Source organism: Lissotriton vulgaris, chromosome 5 (genome assembly GCF_964263255.1).
Source record: "Lissotriton vulgaris chromosome 5, aLisVul1.2, whole genome shotgun sequence".
NCBI lineage: Eukaryota > Metazoa > Chordata > Amphibia > Caudata > Salamandridae > Lissotriton > Lissotriton vulgaris.
The window spans coordinates 1544713904-1544734933 of record NC_141693.1 but is presented as its reverse complement, the minus strand read 5'-3'; the positions used below and the strand labels follow the sequence as shown (position 1 = coordinate 1544734933).

Below are 21030 nucleotides of genomic sequence, written 5' to 3'. Positions count from 1 at the left end.
GTACACGCACTGAATATGTAATAGGGTTGTAGAATTTTGACTTGACAGAATGGGTTTTTAGCTTAAGGGTGTGTAGATGAAATGCAAGGTGTGTAAGTATGTGTTCATGGAGTGCTTCAAGTGTAAAAATCTGTATGATTTGTGCAGTTAAAGTGCTAATTTTGCCTACGAGAAAGAAAAGTACTACAGAAGAATTATAAAGGATTGGCACATTGGCTGCCTTTGCTGATGACACAGTTGGCTAATTTGTAAAGCATTGGTCTATTAAGTTGCAGAGTGTGGTTGAACTTGGTTAGGAGACTTGGTTCCTGTTTCTGTGTCCTGCTGAAGACAAGGACGGCTTGATACCACTGTCAAAGCCCAGTTTATTGAGAAAAGCATCCAGGAAAGAAGAAGTGTTGATTCGAAAGTGGTTCTCCTCCAATTTCTCTCCTCTTGCTCGAAATGCAGAGCCTCCATTATAGCACAGAACAGAGTGTTAAAGTCGGGGATGGAAGAGGATGAAAATGGGAAGTTTACTTATGGAGAGAACTGAGAAATGTCCTGTGTGCAGACACCAGTGTTTGACAATTGAATACGTTTATATAATGCCTCTAGCGTGCAAGTGTTCATCTGTGCCTCAGTGGCCTAATGGATAAGGCACTGGCCTCCTAATCCAGGGATTGTGGGTTCGAGTCCCATCTGAGGTGAAAACCAATATCCACTATTACTTTTCGAAAAAATTTATATATTTATTACATGCTTCCGCTCAGAAGCTTATGAGGTATTAGGAACTTTGAAATGGTACCATTTTACTTCTGTACTCTTCAGGGTCATGTTGATGTTCTGAAACTACAAAGTAGATTTTTAAACACCTATCTTTGTCGGATACAACTTTGACCCGTCAGAAGATATTCCTTTGGAAAAAATGATTTGAATTGGATTGGTGTAACTGTTGTTTTTAGAGGTGGTGACAGGCTTTCAGCTACTTGAATAGGGCAAGTCAGGATTCATGAAACGTATACAACCTTTGAGCGTGTGTAAATTGGCATATCCAGAAAGGAGCAGTTTGTACTACTGTCTAAACCGTTTCTCTACCCTTCTGGAAAAATCCAGAGCTATGTAAAGCATACAACTGAGCTTTAATCTCATGAAGAAAGAGGTTTAAATGCAAAAAAGAAAACAAAAGCTTATCGTACTGGTGACATTCTCATTATATAGATTCCAAAAGAGTGCTTTAATTGAAAGGAGCTGAAAAAACACAATGGGATGTAAACCTAAATAACTATCAATATCATATTTCCCATCCTTGCATACTACCTACATTATAAAAATAAGCACAGCAGGACATATGACCGCGTGGCCTAATGGATAAGGTGTCTGACTTCGGATCAGAAGATTGAGGATTCGAGTCCCTTCGTGGTCGGTTTTAACCAATGGACACACAACTCAGCTTTCCGTTCAGAATGGAAGCAGGCTCTTCCAATACTCTTATAGCCATCATGTTCTCATTCCTAATTATTCATGCAGTGGAGTACATACTGCACAGTCATTTAGATTGCATCTTCAGCCTAAAATCTTGTCCATGTTAGTGGCATTAAGAAGTGCTTCTATGTACACGCACTGAATATGTAATAGGGTTGCAGAATTTTGACTTGACAGAATGGGTTTTTAGCTTAAGGGTGTGTAGATGAAATGCAAGGTGTGTAAGTATGTGTTCATGGAGTGCTTCAAGTGTAAAATCTGTATGATTTGTGCAGTTAAAGTGCTAATTTTGCCTACGAGAAAGAAAAGTACTACAGAAGAATTATAAAGGATTGGCACATTGGCTGCCTTTGCTGATGACACAGTTGGCTAATTTGTAAAGCATTGGTCTATTAAGTTGCAGAGTGTGGTTGAACTTGGTTAGGAGACTTGGTTCCTGTTTCTGTGTCCTGCTGAAGACAAGGACGGCTTGATACCACTGTCAAAGCCCAGTTTATTGAGAAAAGCATCCAGGAAAGAAGAAGTGTTGATTCGAAAGTGGTTCTCCTCCAATTTCTCTCCTCTTGCTCGAAATGCAGAGCCTCCATTATAGCACAGAACAGAGTGTTAAAGTCGGGGATGGAAGAGGATGAAAATGGGAAGTTTACTTATGGAGAGAACTGAGAAATGTCCTGTGTGCAGACACCAGTGTTTGACGATTGAATACATTTATATAATGCCTCTAGCGTGCAAGTGTTCATCTGTGCCTCAGTGGCCTAATGGCTAAGGCACTGGCCTCCTAAGCCAGGGATTGTGGGTTCGAGTCCCATCTGAGGTGAAAACCAATATCCACTATTACTTTTCTAGAAAAATTTAAATATTTATTACATGCTTCCGCTCAGAAGCTTATGAGGTATTAGGAACTTTGAAATGGTACCATTTTACTTCTGTACTCTTCAGGGTCATGTTGATGTTCTGAAACTACAAAGTAGATTTTTAAACACCTATCTTTGTCGGATACAACTTTGACCCGTCAGAAGATATTCCTTTGGAAAAAATGATTTGAATTGGATTGGTGTAACTGTTGTTTCTAGAGGTGGTGACAGGCTTTCAGCTACTTGAATAGGGCAAGTCAGGATTCATGAAACGTATACAACCTTTGAGCGTGTGTAAATTGGCATATCCAGAAAGGAGCAGTTTGTACTACTGTCTAAACAGTTTCTCTACCCTTCTGGAAAAATCCAGAGCTATGTAAAGCATACAACTGAGCTTTAATCTCATGAAGAAAGAGGTTTAAATGCAAAAAAGAAAACAAAAGCTTATCGTACTGGTGACATTCTCATTATATAGATTCCAAAAGAGTGCTTTAATTGAAAGGAGCTGAAAAAACACAATGGGATGTAAACCTAAATAACTATCAATATCATATTTCCCATCCTTGCATACCACCTACATTATAAAAATAAGCACAGCAGGACATATGTCCGCGTGGCCTAATGGATAAGGTGTCTGACTTTGGATCAGAAGATTGAGGGTTCGAGTCCCTTCGTGGTCTGTTTTTGCCAATGGTCACACAACTCAGCTTTCCATTCAGAATGGAAGCAGGCTCTTCCAATACTTTTATAGCCATCATGTTCTCATTCCTAATTATTCATGAAGTGGAGTACATACTGCACAGTCATTTAGATTGCATCTTCAGCCTAAAATCTTGTCCATGTTAGTGGCATTAAGAAGTGCTTCTATGTACACGCACTGAATATGTAATAGGGTTGCAGAATTTTGACTTGACAGAATGGGTTTTTAGCTTAAGGGTGTGTAGATGAAATGCATGGTGTGTAAGTATGTGTTCATGGAGTGCTTCAAGTGTAAAAATCTGTATGATTTGTGCAGTTAAAGTGCTAATTTTGCCTACGAGAAAGAAAAGTACTACAGAAGAATTATAAAGGTTTTGCACATTGGCTGCCTTTGCTGATGACACAGTTGGCTAATTTGGAAAGCATTGGTCTATTAAGTTGCAGAGTGTGGTTGAACTTGGTTAGCAGACTTGGTGCCTGTTTCTGTGTCCTGCTGAAGACAAGGATGGCTTGATACCACTGTCAAAGCCCAGTTTATTGAGAAAAGCATCCAGGAAAGAAGAAGTGTTGAGTCGAAAGTGGTTCTCCTCCAATTTCTCTCCACTTGCGCAAAATGCAGAGCCTCCATTATAGCACAGAACAGAGTGTTAAAGTCGGGGATGGAAGAGGATGAAAATGGGAAGTTTACTTATGGAGAGAACTGAGAAATGTCCTGTGTGCAGACACCAGTGTTTGACGATTGAATACATTTAAATAATGCCTCTAGACTGCAAGTGTTCATCTGTGCCTCAGTGGCCTAATGGATAAGGCACTGGCCTCCTAAGCCAGGGATTGTGGGTTCGAGTCCCATCTGAGGTGAAAACCAATATCCAGTATTACTTTTCTTGAAAAATTTATATATTTATTACATGCTTCCGCTCAGAAGCTTATGAGGTATTAGGAACTTTGAAATGGTACCATTTTACTTCTGTACTCTCCGGACTCATGTTGGTGTTCTGAAACTACAAAGTAGATGTTTAAACACCTATCTTTGTCAGATGCAACTTTGACCCGTCAGAAGATATTCCTTTGGAAAAAATGATTTGAATTGGATTGGTGTAACTGTTGTTTCTAGAGGTGGTGACAGGCTTTCAGCTACTTGAATAGGGCAAGTCAGGATTCATGAAACGTATACAACCTTTGAGCGTGTGTAAATTGGCATATCCAGAAAGGAGCAGTTTGTACTACTGTCTAAACAGTTTCTCTACCCTTCTGGAAAAATCCAGAGCTATGTAAAGCATACAACTGAGCTTTAATCTCATGAAGAAAGAGGTTTAAATGCAAAAAAGAAAACAAAAGCTTATCGTACTGGTGACATTCTCATTATATAGATTCCAAAAGAGTGCTTTAATTGAAAGGAGCTGAAAAAACACAATGGGATGTAAACCTAAATAACTATCAATATCATATTTCCCATCCTTGCATACCACCTACATTATAAAAATAAGCACAGCAGGACATATGTCCGCTTGGCCTAATGGATAAGGTGTCTGACTTCGGATCAGAAGATTGAGGGTTCGAGTCCCTTCGTGGTCTGTTTTTGCCAATGGTCACACAACTCAGCTTTCCATTCAGAATGGAAGCAGGCTCTTCCAATACTTTTATAGCCATCATGTTCTCATTCCTAATTATTCATGAAGTGGAGTACATACTGCACAGTCATTTAGATTGCATCTTCAGCCTAAAATCTTGTCCATGTTAGTGGCATTAAGAAGTGCTTCTATGTACACGCACTGAATATGTAATAGGGTTGCAGAATTTTGACTTGACAGAATGGGTTTTTAGCTTAAGGGTGTGTAGATGAAATGCAAGGTGTGTAAATATGTGTTCATGGAGTGCTTCAAGTGTAAAAATCTGTATGATTTGTGCAGTTAAAGTGCTAATTTTGCCTACGAGAAAGAAAAGTACTACAGAAGAATTATAAAGGTTTTGCACATTGGCTGCCTTTGCTGATGACACAGTTGGCTAATTTGGAAAGCATTGGTCTATTAAGTTGCAGAGTGTGGTTGAACTTGGTTAGCAGACTTGGTGCCTGTTTCTGTGTCCTGCTGAAGACAAGGATGGCTTGATACCACTGTCAAAGCCCAGTTTATTGAGAAAAGCATCCAGGAAAGAAGAAGTGTTGAGTCGAAAGTGGTTCTCCTCCAATTTCTCTCCACTTGCGCGAAATGCAGAGCCTCCATTATAGCACAGAACAGAGTGTTAAAGTCGGGGATGGAAGAGGATGAAAATGGGAAGTTTACTTATGGAGAGAACTGAGAAATGTCCTGTGTGCAGACACCAGTGTTTGACGATTGAATACATTTAAATAATGCCTCTAGACTGCAAGTGTTCATCTGTGCCTCAGTGGCCTAATGGATAAGGCACTGGCCTCCTAAGCCAGGGATTGTGGGTTCGAGTCCCATCTGAGGTGAAAACCAATATCCAGTATTACTTTTCTTGAAAAATTTATATATTTATTACATGCTTCCGCTCAGAAGCTTATGAGGTATTAGGAACTTTGAAATGGTACCATTTTACTTCTGTACTCTCCGGACTCATGTTGGTGTTCTGAAACTACAAAGTAGATGTTTAAACACCTATCTTTGTCAGATGCAACTTTGACCCGGCAGAAGATATTCCTTTGGAAAAAATGATTTGAATTGTTTTGGTGTAACTGTTGTTTCTAGAGGTGGTGACAGGCTTTCAGCTACTTGAATAGGGCAAGGCAGGATTCATGAAACGTATACAACCTTTGAGCGTGTGTAAATTGGCATATCCAGAAAGGAGCAGTTTGTACTACTGTCAAAACAGTTTCTCTCCACTTCTGGAAATATCCAGAGCTATGTAAAGCATACAACTGAGCTTTAATCTCATGAAGAAAGAGGTTTAAATGCAAAAAAGAAAACAAAAGCTTATCGTACTGGTGACATTCTCATTATATAGATTCCAAAAAAGTGCTTTAATTGAAAGGAGCTGAAAAAACACAATGGGATGTAAACCTAAATAACTATCAATATCATATTTCCCATCCTTGCATACCACCTACATTATAAAAATAAGCACAGCAGGACATATGACCGCGTGGCCTAATGGATAAGTTGTCTGACTTCGGATCAGAAGATTGAGGGTTCGAGTCCCTTCGTGGTCGGTTTTTGCCAATGGACACACAACTCAGCTTTCTGTTCAGAATGGAAGCAGGCTCTTCCAATACTCTTATAGCCATCATGTTCTCATTCCTAATTATTCATGAAGTGGAGTACATACTGCACAGTCATTTAGATTGCATCTTCAGCCTAAAATCTTGTTCATGTTAGTGGCATTAAGAAGTGCTTCTATGTACACGCACTGAATATGTAATAGGGTTGCAGAATTTGGACTTGACAGAATGGGTTTTTCGCTTAAGGGTGTGTAGATGAAATGCAAGGTGTGTAAGTATGTGTTCATGGAGTGCTTCAAGTGTAAAATCTGTATGATTTGTGCAGTTAAAGTGCTAATTTTGCCTACGAGAAAGAGAAGTACTACAGAAAAATTATAAAGGATTGGCACATTGGCTGCCTTTGCTGATGACACAGTTGGCTAATTTGTAAAGCATTGGTCTATTAAGTTGCAGAGTGTTGTTGAACTTGGTTAGGAGACTTGGTGCCTGTTTCTGTGTCCTGCTGAAGACAAGGACGGCTTGATACCACTGTCAAAGCCTAGTTTATTGAGAAAAGCATCCAGGAAAGAAGAAGTGTTGAGTCGAAAGTGGTTCTCCTCCAATTTCTCTCCACTTGCTCGAAATGCAGAGCCTCCATTATAGCACAGAACAGAGTGGTAAAGTCGGGGATGGAAGAGGATGAAAATGGGAAGTTTACTTATGGAGAGAACTGAGAAATGTCCTGTGTGCAGACACCAGTGTTTGACGATTGAATACATTTAAATAATGCCTCTAGACTGCAAGTGTTTATCTGTGCCTCAGTGGCCTAATGGATAAGGCACTGGCCTCCTAAGCCAGGGATTGTGGGTTCGAGTCCCATCTGAGGTGAAAACTAATATCCACTCTTACTTTTCCAGAAAAATTGATATATTTATTACATGCTTCCGCTCAGAAGCTTATGTGGTATTAGGAACTTTGAAATGGTACCATTTTACTTCTATACTCTTCAGAGTCATGTTGGTGTTCTGAAACTACAAAGTAGATTTTTAAACACCTATCTTTGTCAGATGCAACTTTGACCCGGCAGAAGATATTCCTTTGGAAAAAATGATTTGAATTGGATTGGTGTAACTGTTGTTTCTAGAGGTGGTGACAGGCTTTCAGCTACTTGAATAGGGCAAGTCAGGATTCATGAAACGTATACAACCTTTGAGTGTGTAAATTGGCATATCCAGAAATGAGCAGTTTGTACTACTGTCTAAACAGTTTCTCTACCCTTCTGGAAACATCCATAGCTATGTAAAGCATACAACTGAGCTTTATTCTCATGAAGAAAGAGGTTTAAATGCAAAAAATAAAACAAAAGCTTATCGTACTGGTGACATTCTCATTATATAGATTCCAAAAGAGTGCTTTAATTGAAAGGAGCTGAAAAAACACAATGGGATGTAAACCTAAATAACTATCAATATCATATTTCCCATCCTTGCATACCACCTACATTATAAAAATAAGCACAGCAGGACATATGTCCGCGTGGCCTAATGGATAAGGTGTCTGACTTCGGATCAGAAGATTGAGGGTTCGAGTCCCTTCGTGGTCTGTTTTTGCCAATGGTCACACAACTCAGCTTTCCATTCAGAATGGAAGCAGGCTCTTCCAATACTTTTATAGCCATCATGTTCTCATTCCTAATTATTCATGAAGTGGAGTACATACTGCACAGTCATTTAGATTGCATCTTCAGCCTAAAATCTTGTCCATGTTAGTGGCATTAAGAAGTGCTTCTATGTACAAGCACTGAATATGTAATAGGGTTGCAGAATTTTGACTTGACAGAATGGGTTTTTAGCTTAAGGGTGTGTAGATGAAATGCAAGGTGTGTAAGTATGTGTTCATGGAGTGCTTCAAGTGTAAAAATCTGTATGATTTGTGAAGTTAAAGTGCTAATTTTGCCTACGAGAAAGAAAAGTACTACAGAAGAATTATAAAGGTTTTGCACATTGGCTGCCTTTGCTGATGACACAGTTGGCTAATTTGGAAAGCATTGGTCTATTAATTTGCAGAGTGTGGTTGAACTTGGTTAGCAGACTTGGTGCCTGTTTCTGTGTCCTGCTGAAGACAAGGATGGCTTGATACCACTGTTAAAGCCCAGTTTATTGAGAAAAGCATCCAGGAAAGAAGAAGTGTTGAGTCGAAAGTGGTTCTCCTCCAATTTCTCTCCACTTGCGCGAAATGCAGAGCCTCCATTATAGCACAGAACAGAGTGTTAAAGTCGGGGATGGAAGAGGATGAAAATGGGAAGTTTACTTATGGAGAGAACTGAGAAATGTCCTGTGTGCAGACACCAGTGTTTGACGATTGAATACATTTAAATAAAGCCTCTAGACTGCAAGTGTTCATCTGTGCCTCAGTGGCCTAATGGATAAGGCACTGGCCTCCTAAGCCAGGGATTGTGGGTTCGAGTCCCATCTGAGGTGAAAACCAATATCCAGTATTACTTTTCTTGAAAAATTTATATATTTATTACATGCTTCCGCTCAGAAGCTTATGAGGTATTAGGAACTTTGAAATGGTACCATTTTACTTCTGTACTCTCCGGACTCATGTTGGTGTTCTGAAACTACAAAGTAGATGTTTAAACACCTATCTTTGTCAGATGCAACTTTGACCCGGCAGAAGATATTCCTTTGGAAAAAATGATTTGAATTGTTTTGGTGTAACTGTTGTTTCTAGAGGTGGTGACAGGCTTTCAGCTACTTGAATAGGGCAAGGTAGGTTTCATGAAAAGTATACAACCTTTGAGCGTGTGTAAATTGGCATATCCAGAAAGGAGCAGTTTGTACTACTGTCAAAACAGTTTCTCTCCACTTCTGGAAATATCCAGAGCTATGTAAAGCATACAACTGAGCTTTAATCTCATGAAGAAAGAGGTTTAAATGCAAAAAAGAAAACAAAAGCTTATCGTACTGGTGACATTCTCATTATATAGATTCCAAAAAAGTGCTTTAATTGAAAGGAGCTGAAAAAACACAATGGGATGTAAACCTAAATAACTATCAATATCATATTTCCCATCCTTGCATACCACCTACATTATAAAAATAAGCACAGCAGGACATATGACCGCGTGGCCTAATGGATAAGTTGTCTGACTTCGGATCAGAAGATTGAGGGTTCGAGTCCCTTCGTGGTCGGTTTTTGCCAATGGACACACAACTCAGCTTTCTGTTCAGAATGGAAGCAGGCTCTTCCAATACTCTTATAGCCATCATGTTCTCATTCCTAATTATTCATGAAGTGGAGTACATACTGCACAGTCATTTAGATTGCATCTTCAGCCTAAAATCTTGTTCATGTTAGTGGCATTAAGAAGTGCTTCTATGTACACGCACTGAATATGTAATAGGGTTGCAGAATTTGGACTTGACAGAATGGGTTTTTCGCTTAAGGGTGTGTAGATGAAATGCAAGGTGTGTAAGTATGTGTTCATGGAGTGCTTCAAGTGTAAAATCTGTATGATTTGTGCAGTTAAAGTGCTAATTTTGCCTACGAGAAAGAGAAGTACTACAGAAAAATTATAAAGGATTGGCACATTGGCTGCCTTTGCTGATGACACAGTTGGCTAATTTGTAAAGCATTGGTCTATTAAGTTGCAGAGTGTTGTTGAACTTGGTTAGGAGACTTGGTGCCTGTTTCTGTGTCCTGCTGAAGACAAGGACGGCTTGATACCACTGTCAAAGCCTAGTTTATTGAGAAAAGCATCCAGGAAAGAAGAAGTGTTGAGTCGAAAGTGGTTCTCCTCCAATTTCTCTCCACTTGCTCGAAATGCAGAGCCTCCATTATAGCACAGAACAGAGTGTTAAAGTCGGGGATGGAAGAGGATGAAAATGGGAAGTTTACTTATGGAGAGAACTGAGAAATGTCCTGTGTGCAGACACCAGTGTTTGACGATTGAATACATTTAAATAATGCCTCTAGACTGCAAGTGTTTATCTGTGCCTCAGTGGCCTAATGGATAAGGCACTGGCCTCCTAAGCCAGGGATTGTGGGTTCGAGTCCCATCTGAGGTGAAAACTAATATCCACTCTTACTTTTCTAGAAAAATTGATATATTTATTACATGCTTCCGCTCAGAAGCTTATGTGGTATTAGGAACTTTGAAATGGTACCATTTTACTTCTATACTCTTCAGAGTCATGTTGGTGTTCTGAAACTACAAAGTAGATTTTTAAACACCTATCTTTGTCAGATGCAACTTTGACCCGGCAGAAGATATTCCTTTGGAAAAAATGATTTGAATTGGATTGGTGTAACTGTTGTTTCTAGAGGTGGTGACAGGCTTTCAGCTACTTGAATAGGGCAAGTCAGGATTCATGAAACGTATACAACCTTTGAGTGTGTAAATTGGCATATCCAGAAATGAGCAGTTTGTACTACTGTCTAAACAGTTTCTCTACCCTTCTGGAAACATCCATAGCTATGTAAAGCATACAACTGAGCTTTATTCTCATGAAGAAAGAGGTTTAAATGCAAAAAATAAAACAAAAGCTTATCGTACTGGTGACATTCTCATTATATAGATTCCAAAAGAGTGCTTTAATTGAAAGGAGCTGAAAAAACACAATGGGATGTAAACCTAAATAACTATCAATATCATATTTCCCATCCTTGCATACCACCTACATTATAAAAATAAGCACAGCAGGACATATGTCCGCGTGGTCTAATGGATAAGGTGTCTGACTTCGGATCAGAAGATTGAGGGTTCGAGTCCCTTCGTGGTCTGTTTTTGCCAATGGTCACACAACTCAGCTTTCCATTCAGAATGGAAGCAGGCTCTTCCAATACTTTTATAGCCATCATGTTCTCATTCCTAATTATTCATGAAGTGGAGTACATACTGCACAGTCATTTAGATTGCATCTTCAGCCTAAAATCTTGTCCATGTTAGTGGCATTAAGAAGTGCTTCTATGTACAAGCACTGAATATGTAATAGGGTTGCAGAATTTTGACTTGACAGAATGGGTTTTTAGCTTAAGGGTGTGTAGATGAAATGCAAGGTGTGTAAGTATGTGTTCATGGAGTGCTTCAAGTGTAAAAATCTGTATGATTTGTGAAGTTAAAGTGCTAATTTTGCCTACGAGAAAGAAAAGTACTACAGAAGAATTATAAAGGTTTTGCACATTGGCTGCCTTTGCTGATGACACAGTTGGCTAATTTGGAAAGCATTGGTCTATTAATTTGCAGAGTGTGGTTGAACTTGGTTAGCAGACTTGGTGCCTGTTTCTGTGTCCTGCTGAAGACAAGGATGGCTTGATACCACTGTTAAAGCCCAGTTTATTGAGAAAAGCATCCAGGAAAGAAGAAGTGTTGAGTCGAAAGTGGTTCTCCTCCAATTTCTCTCCACTTGCGCGAAATGCAGAGCCTCCATTATAGCACAGAACAGAGTGTTAAAGTCGGGGATGGAAGAGGATGAAAATGGGAAGTTTACTTATGGAGAGAACTGAGAAATGTCCTGTGTGCAGACACCAGTGTTTGACGATTGAATACATTTAAATAAAGCCTCTAGACTGCAAGTGTTCATCTGTGCCTCAGTGGCCTAATGGATAAGGCACTGGCCTCCTAAGCCAGGGATTGTGGGTTCGAGTCCCATCTGAGGTGAAAACCAATATCCAGTATTACTTTTCTTGAAAAATTTATATATTTATTACATGCTTCCGCTCAGAAGCTTATGAGGTATTAGGAACTTTGAAATGGTACCATTTTACTTCTGTACTCTCCGGACTCATGTTGGTGTTCTGAAACTACAAAGTAGATGTTTAAACACCTATCTTTGTCAGATGCAACTTTGACCCGGCAGAAGATATTCCTTTGGAAAAAATGATTTGAATTGTTTTGGTGTAACTGTTGTTTCTAGAGGTGGTGACAGGCTTTCAGCTACTTGAATAGGGCAAGGTAGGTTTCATGAAAAGTATACAACCTTTGAGCGTGTGTAAATTGGCATATCCAGAAAGGAGCAGTTTGTACTACTGTCAAAACAGTTTCTCTCCACTTCTGGAAATATCCAGAGCTATGTAAAGCATACAACTGAGCTTTAATCTCATGAAGAAAGAGGTTTAAATGCAAAAAAGAAAACAAAAGCTTATCGTACTGGTGACATTCTCATTATATAGATTCCAAAAGAGTGCTTTAATTGAAAGGAGCTGAAAAAACACAATGGGATGTAAACCTAAATAACTATCAATATCATATTTCCCATCCTTGCATACCACCTACATTATAAAAATAAGCACAGAAGGACATATGACCGCGTGGCCTAATGGATAAGTTGTCTGACTTCGGATCAGAAGATTGAGGGTTCGAGTCCCTTTGTGGTCGGTTTTTGCCAATGGACACACAACTCAGCTTTCTGTTCAGAATGGAAGCAGGCTCTTCCAATACTCTTATAGCCATCATGTTCTCATTCCTAATTATTCATGAAGTGGAGTACATACTGCACAGTCATTTAGATTGCATCTTCAGCCTAAAATCTTGTTCATGTTAGTGGCACTAAGAAGTGCTTCTATGTACACGCACTGAATATGTAATAGGGTTGCAGAATTTGGACTTGACAGAATGGGTTTTTCGCTTAAGGGTGTGTAGATGAAATGCAAGGTGTGTAAGTATGTGTTCATGGAGTGCTTCAAGTGTAAAATCTGTATGATTTGTGCAGTTAAAGTGCTAATTTTGCCTACGAGAAAGAGAAGTACTACAGAAAAATTATAAAGGATTGGCACATTGGCTGCCTTTGCTGATGACACAGTTGGCTAATTTGTAAAGCATTGGTCTATTAAGTTGCAGAGTGTGGTTGAACTTGGTTAGGAGACTTGGTGCCTGTTTCTGTGTCCTGCTGAAGACAAGGACGGCTTGATACCACTGTCAAAGCCTAGTTTATTGAGAAAAGCATCCAGGAAAGAAGAAGTGTTGAGTCGAAAGTGGTTCTCCTCCAATTTCTCTCCACTTGCTCGAAATGCAGAGCCTCCATTATAGCACAGAACAGAGTGTTAAAGTCGGGGATGGAAGAGGATGAAAATGGGAAGTTTACTTATGGAGAGAACTGAGAAATGTCCTGTGTGCAGACACCAGTGTTTGACGATTGAATACATTTAAATAATGCCTCTAGACTGCAAGTGTTTATCTGTGCCTCAGTGGCCTAATGGATAAGGCACTGGCCTCATAAGCCAGGGATTGTGGGTTCGAGTCCCATCTGAGGTGAAAACCAATATCCACTCTTACTTTTCCAGAAAAATTGATATATTTATTACATGCTTCCGCTCAGAAGCTTATGTGGTATTAGGAACTTTGAAATGGTACCATTTTACTTCTGTACTCTTCAGAGTCATGTTGGTGTTCTGAAACTACAAAGTAGATTTTTAAACACCTATCTTTGTCAGATGCAACTTTGACCCGGCAGAAGATATTCCTTTGGAAAAAATGATTTGAATTGGATTGGTGTAACTGTTGTTTCTAGAGGTGGTGACAGGCTTTCAGCTACTTGAATAGGGCAAGTCAGGATTCATGAAACGTATACAACCTTTGAGCGTGTGTAAATTGGCATATCCAAAAAGGAGCAGTTTTTACTACTGTCAAAACAGTTTCTCTCCACTTCTGGAAATATCCAGAGCTATGTAAAGCATACAACTGAGCTTTAATCTCATGAAGAAAGAGGTTTAAATGCAAAAAAGAAAACAAAAGCTTATCGTACTGGTGACATTCTCATTATATAGATTCCAAAAAAGTGCTTTAATTGAAAGGAGCTGAAAAAACACAATGGGATGTAAACCTAAATAACTATCAATATCATATTTCCCATCCTTGCATACCACCTACATTATAAAAATAAGCACAGCAGGACATATGACCGCGTGGCCTAATGGATAAGTTGTCTGACTTCGGATCAGAAGATTGAGGGTTCGAGTCCCTTCGTGGTCGGTTTTTGCCAATGGACACACAACTCAGCTTTCTGTTCAGAATGGAAGCAGGCTCTTCCAATACTCTTATAGCCATCATGTTCTCATTCCTAATTATTCATGAAGTGGAGTACATACTGCACAGTCATTTAGATTGCATCTTCAGCCTAAAATCTTGTTCATGTTAGTGGCATTAAGAAGTGCTTCTATGTACACGCACTGAATATGTAATAGGGTTGCAGAATTTGGACTTGACAGAATGGGTTTTTCGCTTAAGGGTGTGTAGATGAAATGCAAGGTGTGTAAGTATGTGTTCATGGAGTGCTTCAAGTGTAAAATCTGTATGATTTGTGCAGTTAAAGTGCTAATTTTGCCTACGAGAAAGAGAAGTACTACAGAAAAATTATAAAGGATTGGCACATTGGCTGCCTTTGCTGATGACACAGTTGGCTAATTTGTAAAGCATTGGTCTATTAAGTTGCAGAGTGTTGTTGAACTTGGTTAGGAGACTTGGTGCCTGTTTCTGTGTCCTGCTGAAGACAAGGACGGCTTGATACCACTGTCAAAGCCTAGTTTATTGAGAAAAGCATCCAGGAAAGAAGAAGTGTTGAGTCGAAAGTGGTTCTCCTCCAATTTCTCTCCACTTGCTCGAAATGCAGAGCCTCCATTATAGCACAGAACAGAGTGTTAAAGTCGGGGATGGAAGAGGATGAAAATGGGAAGTTTACTTATGGAGAGAACTGAGAAATGTCCTGTGTGCAGACACCAGTGTTTGACGATTGAATACATTTAAATAATGCCTCTAGACTGCAAGTGTTTATCTGTGCCTCAGTGGCCTAATGGATAAGGCACTGGCCTCCTAAGCCAGGGATTGTGGGTTCGAGTCCCATCTGAGGTGAAAACTAATATCCACTCTTACTTTTCCAGAAAAATTGATATATTTATTACATGCTTCCGCTCAGAAGCTTATGTGGTATTAGGAACTTTGAAATGGTACCATTTTACTTCTATACTCTTCAGAGTCATGTTGGTGTTCTGAAACTACAAAGTAGATTTTTAAACACCTATCTTTGTCAGATGCAACTTTGACCCGGCAGAAGATATTCCTTTGGAAAAAATGATTTGAATTGGATTGGTGTAACTGTTGTTTCTAGAGGTGGTGACAGGCTTTCAGCTACTTGAATAGGGCAAGTCAGGATTCATGAAACGTATACAACCTTTGAGTGTGTAAATTGGCATATCCAGAAATGAGCAGTTTGTACTACTGTCTAAACAGTTTCTCTACCCTTCTGGAAACATCCATAGCTATGTAAAGCATACAACTGAGCTTTATTCTCATGAAGAAAGAGGTTTAAATGCAAAAAATAAAACAAAAGCTTATCGTACTGGTGACATTCTCATTATATAGATTCCAAAAGAGTGCTTTAATTGAAAGGAGCTGAAAAAACACAATGGGATGTAAACCTAAATAACTATCAATATCATATTTCCCATCCTTGCATACCACCTACATTATAAAAATAAGCACAGCAGGACATATGTCCGCGTGGCCTAATGGATAAGGTGTCTGACTTCGGATCAGAAGATTGAGGGTTCGAGTCCCTTCGTGGTCTGTTTTTGCCAATGGTCACACAACTCAGCTTTCCATTCAGAATGGAAGCAGGCTCTTCCAATACTTTTATAGCCATCATGTTCTCATTCCTAATTATTCATGAAGTGGAGTACATACTGCACAGTCATTTAGATTGCATCTTCAGCCTAAAATCTTGTCCATGTTAGTGGCATTAAGAAGTGCTTCTATGTACAAGCACTGAATATGTAATAGGGTTGCAGAATTTTGACTTGACAGAATGGGTTTTTAGCTTAAGGGTGTGTAGATGAAATGCAAGGTGTGTAAGTATGTGTTCATGGAGTGCTTCAAGTGTAAAAATCTGTATGATTTGTGAAGTTAAAGTGCTAATTTTGCCTACGAGAAAGAAAAGTACTACAGAAGAATTATAAAGGTTTTGCACATTGGCTGCCTTTGCTGATGACACAGTTGGCTAATTTGGAAAGCATTGGTCTATTAATTTGCAGAGTGTGGTTGAACTTGGTTAGCAGACTTGGTGCCTGTTTCTGTGTCCTGCTGAAGACAAGGATGGCTTGATACCACTGTTAAAGCCCAGTTTATTGAGAAAAGCATCCAGGAAAGAAGAAGTGTTGAGTCGAAAGTGGTTCTCCTCCAATTTCTCTCCACTTGCGCGAAATGCAGAGCCTCCATTATAGCACAGAACAGAGTGTTAAAGTCGGGGATGGAAGAGGATGAAAATGGGAAGTTTACTTATGGAGAGAACTGAGAAATGTCCTGTGTGCAGACACCAGTGTTTGACGATTGAATACATTTAAATAAAGCCTCTAGACTGCAAGTGTTCATCTGTGCCTCAGTGGCCTAATGGATAAGGCACTGGCCTCCTAAGCCAGGGATTGTGGGTTCGAGTCCCATCTGAGGTGAAAACCAATATCCAGTATTACTTTTCTTGAAAAATGTATATATTTATTACATGCTTCCGCTCAGAAGCTTATGAGGTATTAGGAACTTTGAAATGGTACCATTTTACTTCTGTACTCTCCGGACTCATGTTGGTGTTCTGAAACTACAAAGTAGATGTTTAAACACCTATCTTTGTCAGATGCAACTTTGACCCGGCAGAAGATATTCCTTTGGAAAAAATGATTTGAATTGTTTTGGTGTAACTGTTGTTTCTAGAGGTGGTGACAGGCTTTCAGCTACTTGAATAGGGCAAGGTAGGTTTCATGAAAAGTATACAACCTTTGAGCGTGTGTAAATTGGCATATCCAGAAAGGAGCAGTTTGTACTACTGTCAAAACAGTTTCTCTCCACTTCTGGAAATATCCAGAGCTATGTAAAGCATACAACTGAGCTTTAATCTCATGAAGAAAGAGGTTTAAATGCAAAAAAGAAAACAAAAGCTTATCGTACTGGTGACATTCTCATTATATAGATTCCAAAAGAGTGCTTTAATTGAAAGGAGCTGAAAAAACACAATGGGATGTAAACCTAAATAACTATCAATATCATATTTCCCATCCTTGCATACCACCTACATTATAAAAATAAGCACAGAAGGACATATGACCGCGTGGCCTAATGGATAAGTTGTCTGACTTCGGATCAGAAGATTGAGGGTTCGAGTCCCTTTGTGGTCGGTTTTTGCCAATGGACACACAACTCAGCTTTCTGTTCAGAATGGAAGCAGGCTCTTCCAATACTCTTATAGCCATCATGTTCTCATTCCTAATTATTCATGAAGTGGAGTACATACTGCACAGTCATTTAGATTGCATCTTCAGCCTAAAATCTTGTTCATGTTAGTGGCACTAAGAAGTGCTTCTATGTACACGCACTGAATATGTAATAGGGTTGCAGAATTTGGACTTGACAGAATGGGTTTTTCGCTTAAGGGTGTGTAGATGAAATGCAAGGTGTGTAAGTATGTGTTCATGGAGTGCTTCAAGTGTAAAATCTGTATGATTTGTGCAGTTAAAGTGCTAATTTTGCCTACGAGAAAGAGAAGTACTACAGAAAAATTATAAAGGATTGGCACATTGGCTGCCTTTGCTGATGACACAGTTGGCTAATTTGTAAAGCATTGGTCTATTAAGTTGCAGAGTGTGGTTGAACTTGGTTAGGAGACTTGGTGCCTGTTTCTGTGTCCTGCTGAAGACAAGGACGGCTTGATACCACTGTCAAAGCCTAGTTTATTGAGAAAAGCATCCAGGAAAGAAGAAGTGTTGAGTCGAAAGTGGTTCTCCTCCAATTTCTCTCCACTTGCTCGAAATGCAGAGCCTCCATTATAGCACAGAACAGAGTGTTAAAGTCGGGGATGGAAGAGGATGAAAATGGGAAGTTTACTTATGGAGAGAACTGAGAAATGTCCTGTGTGCAGACACCAGTGTTTGACGATTGAATACATTTAAATAATGCCTCTAGACTGCAAGTGTTTATCTGTGCCTCAGTGGCCTAATGGATAAGGCACTGGCCTCATAAGCCAGGGATTGTGGGTTCGAGTCCCATCTGAGGTGAAAACCAATATCCACTCTTACTTTTCCAGAAAAATTGATATATTTATTACATGCTTCCGCTCAGAAGCTTATGTGGTATTAGGAACTTTGAAATGGTACCATTTTACTTCTGTACTCTTCAGAGTCATGTTGGTGTTCTGAAACTACAAAGTAGATTTTTAAACACCTATCTTTGTCAGATGCAACTTTGACCCGGCAGAAGATATTCCTTTGGAAAAAATGATTTGAATTGGATTGGTGTAACTGTTGTTTCTAGAGGTGGTGACAGGCTTTCAGCTACTTGAATAGGGCAAGTCAGGATTCATGAAACGTATACAACCTTTGAGCGTGTGTAAATTGGCATATCCAAAAAGGAGCAGTTTTTACTACTGTCAAAACAGTTTCTCTCCACTTCTAGAAATATCCAGAGCTATGTAAAGCATACAACTGAGCTTTATTCTCATGAAGAAAGAGGTTTAAATGCAAAAAAGAAAACAAAAGCTTATCGTACTGGTGACATTCTCATTATATAGATTCCAAAAGAGTGCTTTAATTCAAAGGAGCTGAAAAAACACAATGGGATGTAAACCTAAATAACTATCAATATCATATTTCCCATCCTTTCATACTACCTACATTATAAAAATAAGCACAGCAGGACATATGACCGCGTGGCCTAATGGATAAGGTGTCTGACTTCGGATCAGAAGATTGAGGGTTCGAGTCCCTTCGTGGTCGGTTTTAACCAATGGACACACAACTCAGCTTTCCGTTCAGAATGGAAGCAGGCTCTTCCAATACTCTTATAGCCATCATGTTCTCATTCCTAATTATTCATGCAGTGGAGTACATACTGCACAGTCATTTAGATTGCATCTTCAGCCTAAAATCTTGTCCATGTTAGTGGCATTAAGAAGTGCTTCTATGTACACGCACTGAATATGTAATGGGGTTGCAGAATTTTGACTTGACAGAATGGATTTTTAGCTTAAGGGTGTGTAGATGAAATGCAAGGTGTGTAAGTATGTGTTCATGGAGTGCTTCAAGTCTAAAAATCTGTATGATTTGTGCAGTTAAAGTGCTAATTTTGCCTACGAGAAAGAAAAGTACTACAGAAGAATTATAAAGGATTGGCACATTGGCTGCCTTTGCTGATGACACAGTTGGCTAATTTGTAAAGCATTGGTCTATTAAGTTGCAGAGTGTGGTTGAACTTGGTTAGGAGACTTGGTTCCTGTTTCTGTGTCCTGCTGAAGACAAGGACGGCTTGATACCACTGTCAAAGCCCAGTTTATTGAGAAAAGCATCCAGGAAAGAAGAAGTGTTGATTCGAAAGTGGTTCTCCTCCAATTTCTCTCCTCTTGCTCGAAATGCAGAGCCTCCATTATAGCACAGAACAGAGTGTTAAAGTCGGGGATGGAAGAGGATGAAAATGGGAAGTTTACTTATGGAGAGAACTGAGAAATGTCCTGTGTGCAGACACCAGTGTTTGACGATTGAATACATTTAAATAATGCCTCTAGACTGCAAGTGTTTATCTGTGCCTCAGTGGCCTAATGGATAAGGCACTGGCCTCCTAAGCCAGGGATTGTGGGTTCGAGTCCCATCTGAGGTGAAAACCAATATCCACTATTACTTTTCTAAAAAATTTATATATTTATTACATGCTTCCGCTCAGAAGCTTATGAGGTATTAGGAACTTTGAAATGGTACCATTTTACTTCTGTACTCTTCAGGGTCATGTTGATGTTCTGAAACTACAAAGTAGATTTTTAAACACCTATCTTTGTCGGATACAACTTTGACCCGTCAGAAGATATTCCTTTGGAAAAAATGATTTGAATTGGATTGGTGTAACTGTTGTTTCTAGAGGTGGTGACAGGCTTTCAGCTACTTGAATAGGGCAAGTCAGGATTCATGAAACATATACAACCTTTGAGCGTGTGTAAATTGGCATATCCAGAAAGGAGCAGTTTGTACTACTGTCTAAACAGTTTCTCTACCCTTCTGGAAAAATCCAGAGCTATGTAAAGCATACAACTGAGCTTTAATCTCATGAAGAAAGAGGTTTAAATGCAAAAAATAAAACAAAAGCTTATCGTACCGGTGACATTCTCATTATATAGATTCCAAAAGAGTGCTTTAATTGAAAGGAGCTGAAAAAACACAATGGGATGTAAACCTAAATAACTATCAATATCATATTTCCCATCCTTGCATACCACCTACATTATAAAAATAAGCACAGCAGGACATATTTCCGCGTGGCCTAATGGATAAGGTGTCTGACTTCGGATCAGAAGATTGAGGGTTCGAGTCCCTTCGTGGTCTGTTTTTGCCAATGGTCACACAACTCAGCTTTCCATTCAGAATGGAAGCAGGCTCTTCCAATACTTTTATAGCCATGATGTTCTCATTCCTAATTATTCATGAAGTGGAGTACATACTGCACAGTCATTTAGATTGCATCTTCAGCCTAAAATCTTGTCCATGTTAGTGGCATTAAGAAGTGCTTCTATGTACAAGCACTGAATATGTTATAGGGTTGCAGAATTTTGACTTGACAGAATGGGTTTTTAGCTTAAGGGTGTGTAGATGAAATGCAAGGTGTGTAAGTATGTGTTCATGGAGTGCTTCAAGTGTAAAAATCTGTATGATTTGTGCAGTTAAAGTGCTAATTTTGCCTACGAGAAAGAAAAGTACTACAGAAGAATTATAAAGGATTGGCACATTGGCTGCCTTTGCTGATGACACAGTTGGCTAATTTGTAAAGCATTGGTCTATTAAGTTGCAGAGTGTGGTTGAACTTGGTTAGGAGACTTGGTTCCTGTTTCTGTGTCC

General features: G+C 39.3%; 16 non-coding genes across 16 annotated transcripts; all 16 read left to right on the top strand.

Moving 5' to 3' along the window:
- The first annotated feature begins 616 nt into the window (after positions 1 to 616).
- TRNAR-CCU (transfer RNA arginine (anticodon CCU)) lies at positions 617 to 689 on the top strand. Its single transcript has one exon. It is a non-coding gene; the product is annotated as a tRNA-Arg (tRNA).
- Positions 690 to 2208: 1519 nt separating this feature from the next.
- TRNAR-CCU (transfer RNA arginine (anticodon CCU)) lies at positions 2209 to 2281 on the top strand. Its single transcript has one exon. It is a non-coding gene; the product is annotated as a tRNA-Arg (tRNA).
- A 1521-nt stretch (positions 2282 to 3802) lies between these two features.
- On the top strand, positions 3803 to 3875 carry TRNAR-CCU (transfer RNA arginine (anticodon CCU)). The gene has a single exon. It is a non-coding gene; the product is annotated as a tRNA-Arg (tRNA).
- A 1521-nt stretch (positions 3876 to 5396) lies between these two features.
- TRNAR-CCU (transfer RNA arginine (anticodon CCU)) lies at positions 5397 to 5469 on the top strand. Its single transcript has one exon. It is a non-coding gene; the product is annotated as a tRNA-Arg (tRNA).
- A 1520-nt stretch (positions 5470 to 6989) lies between these two features.
- On the top strand, positions 6990 to 7062 carry TRNAR-CCU (transfer RNA arginine (anticodon CCU)). Its single transcript has one exon. It is a non-coding gene; the product is annotated as a tRNA-Arg (tRNA).
- A 642-nt stretch (positions 7063 to 7704) lies between these two features.
- Positions 7705 to 7777, top strand: TRNAR-UCG (transfer RNA arginine (anticodon UCG)). The gene has a single exon. It is a non-coding gene; the product is annotated as a tRNA-Arg (tRNA).
- Positions 7778 to 8581: 804 nt separating this feature from the next.
- TRNAR-CCU (transfer RNA arginine (anticodon CCU)) lies at positions 8582 to 8654 on the top strand. Its single transcript has one exon. It is a non-coding gene; the product is annotated as a tRNA-Arg (tRNA).
- Positions 8655 to 10174: 1520 nt separating this feature from the next.
- On the top strand, positions 10175 to 10247 carry TRNAR-CCU (transfer RNA arginine (anticodon CCU)). Its single transcript has one exon. It is a non-coding gene; the product is annotated as a tRNA-Arg (tRNA).
- Positions 10248 to 11766: 1519 nt separating this feature from the next.
- TRNAR-CCU (transfer RNA arginine (anticodon CCU)) lies at positions 11767 to 11839 on the top strand. The gene has a single exon. It is a non-coding gene; the product is annotated as a tRNA-Arg (tRNA).
- Positions 11840 to 13359: 1520 nt separating this feature from the next.
- TRNAM-CAU (transfer RNA methionine (anticodon CAU)) lies at positions 13360 to 13432 on the top strand. Its single transcript has one exon. It is a non-coding gene; the product is annotated as a tRNA-Met (tRNA).
- A 1520-nt stretch (positions 13433 to 14952) lies between these two features.
- Positions 14953 to 15025, top strand: TRNAR-CCU (transfer RNA arginine (anticodon CCU)). Its single transcript has one exon. It is a non-coding gene; the product is annotated as a tRNA-Arg (tRNA).
- Positions 15026 to 15667: 642 nt separating this feature from the next.
- On the top strand, positions 15668 to 15740 carry TRNAR-UCG (transfer RNA arginine (anticodon UCG)). Its single transcript has one exon. It is a non-coding gene; the product is annotated as a tRNA-Arg (tRNA).
- Positions 15741 to 16544: 804 nt separating this feature from the next.
- On the top strand, positions 16545 to 16617 carry TRNAR-CCU (transfer RNA arginine (anticodon CCU)). Its single transcript has one exon. It is a non-coding gene; the product is annotated as a tRNA-Arg (tRNA).
- A 1520-nt stretch (positions 16618 to 18137) lies between these two features.
- TRNAM-CAU (transfer RNA methionine (anticodon CAU)) lies at positions 18138 to 18210 on the top strand. The gene has a single exon. It is a non-coding gene; the product is annotated as a tRNA-Met (tRNA).
- A 644-nt stretch (positions 18211 to 18854) lies between these two features.
- Positions 18855 to 18927, top strand: TRNAR-UCG (transfer RNA arginine (anticodon UCG)). Its single transcript has one exon. It is a non-coding gene; the product is annotated as a tRNA-Arg (tRNA).
- An 804-nt stretch (positions 18928 to 19731) lies between these two features.
- TRNAR-CCU (transfer RNA arginine (anticodon CCU)) lies at positions 19732 to 19804 on the top strand. The gene has a single exon. It is a non-coding gene; the product is annotated as a tRNA-Arg (tRNA).
- The last annotated feature ends 1226 nt before the right edge of the window (positions 19805 to 21030 follow it).